Source organism: Bufo gargarizans, chromosome 5, assembly GCF_014858855.1.
Source record: "Bufo gargarizans isolate SCDJY-AF-19 chromosome 5, ASM1485885v1, whole genome shotgun sequence".
Lineage (NCBI taxonomy): Eukaryota > Metazoa > Chordata > Amphibia > Anura > Bufonidae > Bufo > Bufo gargarizans.
In genome coordinates, this window is record NC_058084.1 from 441,831,427 (window position 1) to 441,838,481 (window position 7,055).

At 42.5% G+C, this 7,055-nt stretch overlaps 1 pseudogene; it reads right to left on the minus strand.

The window, feature by feature from the left end:
* Positions 1-1,241: 1,241 nt before the first annotated feature.
* On the minus strand, positions 1,242-2,783 carry LOC122939503 (annotated as a pseudogene).
* Positions 2,784-7,055: the final 4,272 nt, after the last annotated feature.

Sequence of the window (7,055 nt, forward strand, 5' to 3'; positions counted from 1 at the left end):
ATGTTATCCCTGACAGAAGCAGTGCACATTACTGGTGAAACTTTAAATGTAAAATATTGCTTACCTCAACGTGACAATGAGCCTTTCCTCTGGAGAAATGCTGTGCCTCATATTGGTGTCCATGAAGGTAAGGACAGTACGTAGAGACGACAGCAAGCGATCAAAGGTACCCACTGACAGAAGGAAAAAAACTTCTCAGGATGCAGCCGCAGATCTTTGTAGAGGGTATGAAAGTGTCCTTTCCGGTAACGTTGTGAAACTATCGGATGGACCCAAAATCGCTACCTTCTACTCGGTTCCTCATCCAACAAAGGAGTGCGCTGTCCCCATCGCCGAGAAACAAGCCAATGCAGTACGACCTCTTCCTCATAGTCATCCGCCATGGTAATACAGCAAAGACAAGCAACCAAAAGAACCTCTGTACTCTGTAAAGACTACAGAAAATGGCCACAAAACCATACTCAGGTGACCTTCATTTATACCAGTATCCTGGGTGGAGTTATTAAAATTGCATTTTTTTCACCATTCCTTGTTTTCTGATGGGCTGCAAAAAAAAAAAAAAAAGGACACAAGGACACACGGAAGCATAACGGAAGAAAAAACAGACTTGGATCACGGAACAACGGAACCCCGTTTTGCGGACCGTGAAAAAATACTGTTGTGTGCATGAGGCCAAAAGGTAACAACTAACAAAAACAACAATGTTCAAATGTAGACATCACCTTCCACCACCACAGGTTGACATGTTTCGAACTATAGCGTTCTTAGTCGTAACCTCCTGGACATTCGAAACATGTCAACCTGTGGTGGTGGGAGGTGATGTCTACAAGATGTAACCTGTCATGTGATATGAAATGAAAAATAAAGATGACGCAACGGTAAATTTATCCAGTGCTGGAATTTATCCTTTCATGCCGTGCACGGAGAACATTTAGAATTTCTTCAATACTTCCAGTTGAGAAGGAATATATTGTGCAGAAAGCACATTTCTGCATATTCTCCTGGTAAACGGCTTCTGTTTCTTTCGTTGATTGTTGACACTTCACTGAAAACACGCTCACTAGATACAGAGGAGGGTGGAGAGCAAAGGTATGTTTTGTCATAAGAAGCAAGGGTTTTAAAGCGTGTCTCATTTTCTTTCAACCACTCAAGTGGATTGCCCTTTCTATTGATCACTGGTTCTTTCAAATAAAAATGAAGCTCATCATCAAGGCAGACTTTTGGTAAAGTTAAAGAATCCTCTACATGAGGCCCCAATAAAACACTGAACATGGCATAATTTTGGCCATGTTTAAGCCTTTTTTCCATGTGTTTCCTTTTTGGGAATTTGTTTCTGTTGCATCATCATCCTGCTCTTCCAGACTATTAGTACTAGTAGTAGGCTCTTCCAGACTAGTAGCATCAGGCTCTTCCAGATGTGACCTTTCTAGAACCTGCACCTCCTTTTGCATATCTTCTGTCAGCCATTCTTTTGCCTTGCTCATTACATTATCAGAAGAGAAAGCATGATGTTTGAATCAAGGATCTAAAAGACATGCCAACACTACGTTTATATTCTCTTCATACTTCAAAAAACGTTTGTTGAGACTTTCCTTCATGACCTCCCTGAGTGTTTTAATGCCACGTGTAGGGGTCCTTCATTCTTTTGAAGAAGCATCTTCAGCACTCTCACACATGGAATGACGGATGACACACTTGAGTCATTATGGCTAACCTCTAGGGTCACTTCCTCTATTGGGAGGAGGGTCTGAATCACATTTGCTACAATCTCCCACTGATCAGCATTAGGGCAAGAATATCCTCCATGTTCACCAGCATAGATGCTAAGAGCTCGCTTCTGTTCCAGCATTCTTTGTAGCATATGGAGTGTGGAGTTCCACCTTGTTGGAACAGCCTGAATCAGGCTGTTTTGGGGCAGGCCAAGGTCTGACTGAATGCACCTCAGTCGGTGCTTGGCAATGAATGAATAGTGGAAATGACTTGCGCACTTCTTTAGCATGGCAATCATGTCGCTCACAGCTCTCTGGCTTGACAGACCATCATTTACTACAAGTTGCAGGGTGTGTGCCATGCAGCTGAGACCTGACACTACAGCAAGCTTCATTCCTTTCACCATGTTTGCTCCGCTGTCTCGAAGCACAAGCAGCACTCGATCTTTGTTTATCCCCCAGTCATCAAGCATGCCTAGAAACATTTCTTTAATGTACTCGCCAGTGTGGGATCCTTGCATCACCTTTGTGTTCAACACCAACTGCCTTTTTGTCCATCCATTATCAATGACGTGACACGTAAGACTCATTAGTGATTCTGTTGATCCAGTCCAGCAGTCAGTAGTGAATGAGAGTAAATTGCCAGCGTTCTCTGGTTGTAACATCGTTTTCACTTTCTGAACCACCTTGTGATGAATCTTTGGCAGCATTTCGGTTCTATAAAACTTTTCATTTTTCAGTGTGTACCTTGGCTCAACTATGGACATCATGCGCTTAGAAGACAGAGTCAGATACCATTGTAAATGGCTGGTTATCCGTAACCATCATCTCTGTGATTGCTCTGTCCAGAAGTTGGGATCTTACATCGGAATTTTTCCACTTTGTGTGTTTCTGAAATAGGTCTCTTATTTTTGGATGGAATAGAGTTGGTGTTTCAGATGATTCCCTTTCTTTTTGTGTTTCATTAAATAATTTAACATGATTAATTCTTAGATGGGTCCAAAGATTTGATGTATTCTTTGTTTTTGCAGTTGCAGATCCCATGCTCACATTGATTTTGCATGTGTTGCACATTGCCCGTCCTGGGGTGGGTTGACTAAAATAGTCCCAAACTATACTTTTTCTTTGTGTATCCATCTGCATTGAAAGAAGAGGGTTACATGACTACTAGTGCTATTAGCCTTTTACTTGTAGAAGCAGTACAGATTAAGGAACAGTGTGCATACAAACAATAGTACAGTGACTGTTTACATTTCACAAAGCTTAAACATAATCATTCTTAGCTAAGAAATATGTGGAATCGAGGGGGGAGTAAAACAAATATATATAACAATAAAAGCTTGTGAGTTATATAAGGAGTGTATGATGTAGTATGAGCTGAGGTATATATATAATATATAATACACTGTATATGTATAATATTATGAGGTATATAAATATATACCTCACATATATAGTGTGTTAAACCTCATACTACATCATACCTCATAATATTATACATGTGTTATATACAAACCGGATTCCCAAAAAGTTGGGACACTAAACAAATTGTGAATAAAAACTGAATGCAATGATGTGGAGGTGCCAAATGTCAATATTTTATTTGTAATAGAACGTAGATGACAGATCAAACGTTTAATCCGAGTAAATGTATCATTTTAAAAGGAAAAATACGCTGATTCAAATTTTCACGGTGTCAACAAATCCCCAAAAAGTTGGGACAAGTAGCAATAAGAGGCTGGAAAAAGTAAATTTGAGCATAACGAAGAGCTGGAAGACCAATTTAAACTAATTAGGTCAATTGGCAACATGATTGGGTATAAAGAGAGCTTCTCAGAGTGGCAGTGTCTCTCAGAAGCCAAGATGGGTAGAGGATCACCAATTCCCACAATGTTGCGCAGAAAGATAGTGGAGCAATATCAGAAAGGTGTTACCCAGCGAAAAACTGCAAAGACTTTGCATCTATCATCATCAACTGTGCATAACATCATCCGAAGATTCAGAGAATCTGGAACAATCTCTGTGCGTAAGGGTCAAAGCCGTAAAACCATACTGGATGCCCGTGATCTCCGGGCCCTTAAACGACACTGCACCACAAACAGGAATGCTACTGTAAAGGAAATCCCAGAATGGGCTCAGGAATACTTCCAGAAACCATTGTCAGTGAACACAATCCACCGTGCCATCCGCCGTTGCCAGCTGAAACTCTACAGTGCAAAGAAGAAGCCATTTCTAAGCAAGATCCACACGCTCAGGCGTTTTCACTGGGCCAGGGATCATTTAAAATGGAGTGTGGCAAAATGGAAGACTGTTCTGTGGTCAGACGAGTCACGATTCGAAGTTCTTTTTGGAAATCTGGGACGCCATGTCATCCGGACCAAAGAGGACAAGGACAACCCAAGTTGTTATCAATGCTCAGTTCAGAAGCCTGCATCTCTGATGGTATGGGGTTGCATGAGTGCGCGTGGCATGGGCAGCTTGCATGTCTGGAAAGGCACCATCAATGCAGAAAAATATATTCAGGTTCTAGAACAACATATGCTCCCATCCAGACGTCATCTCTTTCAGGGAAGACCCTGCATTTTTCAACAAGATAATGCCAGACCACATTCTGCATCAATCACAACATCATGGCTGCGTAGGAGAAGGATCCGGGTACTGAAATGGCCAGTCTGCAGTCCAGATCTTTTACCTATAGAGAACATTTGGCGCATCATAAAGAGGAAGGTGCAACAAAGAAGGCCCAAGACGATTGAACAGTTAGAGGCCTGTATTAGACAAGAATGGGAGAGCATTCCTATTTCTAAACTTGAGAAACTGGTCTCCTCGGTCCCCAGACGTCTGTTGAGTGTTGTAAGAAGAAGGGGAGATGCCACACAGTGGTGAAAATGGCCTTGTCCCAACTTTTTGGGGATTTGTTGACACCATGAAATTCTGATTCAACATATTTTTCCCTTAAAATGGTACATTTTCTCAGTTTAAACTTTTGTTCAGTGATTTATGTTCTATTCTGAATAAAATATTAGAAGTTGGCACCTCCACATCATTGCATTCAGTTTTTATTCACGATTTGTATAGTGTCCCAACTTTTTTGGAATCCGGTTTGTATTATAAACCTCGCTTATACTACAGTACATCATACAAACACTCCTTAGAGTCCTTATATACCTGATAATAATATACATAACATATACTGTGTTTTATATATACTGTACCTCATCACATTACATTATATACCTCATACTATTATACATATACAGTGTGTTATATGTATTATATACCTCATACTACATCATACACACATTACAATTACATACTATATAATGTGTGTATGATCTAGTATGAGGTATATATAATACATAACACACTGTATAATAGTTAGTATATGAGGTATATAAGGTGTGTATGATTTAGTAGGTATATATAACACACTGTATATCTACTATGACGCACGTATTTATTACCATATCACACACTATAGTGTATATAGTGACTGTATACGGCAGGCACTCTTTATGTTTCTCCAATTGGCCTACACTGACCACTTTCCCGCCTCCAGATCGATGACGTCAGTCCTATCGATTAGCGTCGCCTACAGAGTCCCGTTAGAGGACGTTCCAGGCAGGCACGCCCACACGCGTAGTCTCTCCTGTACTCCCGCAATAGTTGGCACTGGTAGCTGAAAGACAAGCGGACTATGAGACTTCGGACGCGCACGCGTTGGACGCATTATCGGTGGTATCGGCAGTTTAGATGCCGATACTGATAACTTGCAGGAATATCGGATAAAAAGCAGGAATATCGGCCGATAATATCGGTAAAACCGATAATCGGTTGATCCCTACTATTTTTATCAATACACCGGCCTGGAGGAAAGCATCAATTTGACTGGCCACTGCTATATCCTGGGCATGACTGAGGGGGTACTGCTTTACTTGAGGGGACTGACATCCTGGCTTAAGATGCACCATAGCTGGAGTCTTACAATGTCTGTGTTAGATGTTGCCAACAAATCCTTTGGTACCACCTTAAGAACAGCTTGGTCTACAATAGTTAATTCTGACAGTTCAGTCTCAGGCAGGGCCAGTGTCGCTATTAAGGGACATAATACTTCCTCTGGGACCCCAAAATTACACGGGTAGTGCCATCGGGATCAAAGTGTATGTGGGCTCCCAGTGTTTCCAAAACATCAGGCCCTAAAAGAGGTTCTGGCAGGTTTTCTTTAAGTAACAATTGGACAACAACCGTACTGTCTTTTATCTCTAGTTTAACTGGCTCAGATTCACAGACAAAAACAGTTTCTGCTGTAAATCCCACGGCCGGTACTTGCCTAGGGGTTAACTGATGTGGCCGCAAGAAACTCTGGTCTACTACTGTTTTGGCTGCCCCCGTGTCAACCAGGAATGGTACTGCCTTTCTGTTGCCTATGAAGTTGAGGGACCTTTTCTTCAGTTTTTGTGAGCAGTACCGGCACGGGGTTGTGTCACGGACGTTCCTGCGTCAGGTGGAAGGAGATGTCATCTTCAGGTTTTCTAATGGATCCAGAGAAAGCCTGTGCTGTATTGGACTGGGATTGACCCGAAAACTTTAAGGCTCTTATGCGGTTTTTGGGGTTCACCAACTATTACCGAAAATGTATTCAGAACTATTCGACAGTGGTGAAACCCTTAACTGACATGACTAAGAAAGGGACAGATGTTTCAGTGTGGTCTGATTCGGCGTTGCGAGCCTTTTCTGGGGTTAAGGAGTGCCTCGCTTCTACCCCTATTACTGTACTGCGGCGGCAGCAGGAAGCGCACGGCGTCATAGCAACCAATGATGCCGTGCGCTCCTGCTCTCAGCAGGAATCCAGCCCGTGGTTCCACGGACCGCTCACGGCCGTGAAACACGGCCGTGTGCATTCGGCCTAACAGAGAGTTGCTGGTCATTAAGTTGGCTTTTGAAGAGTGGCGTCATTGGATGGAAGGGGCAATTCATCTGATCACGGCGTTCACAGATCACAAAAACCTAGCTTACCTGGAGTCGGCTAAACGAATGAAACCGAGGCAGGCCAGATGCTCTTTGTTTTTCACCAGATTAAATTTCATTGTCACTTATCGTCCTGGGGTTAAGAACATCAAGGCAGATGCCTGGTCACATAATTTTCCTGGAGGTGGTGATTTTGAAAATCCGAGTCCCGTACTGTTGGAGGGGTTGGCGATATCCGCTGTATACCCTGACCTAGAGGTGAAGGTGTTAGAGGCTCAGGGAGATGCACCGGAGTCTTACCCCTCTGGGAAATTGTTTGTTCCGTCAGAATTGCGTCATAAGGTGTTTGAGGAACATCACTGTACGGTTCTTAAGGGA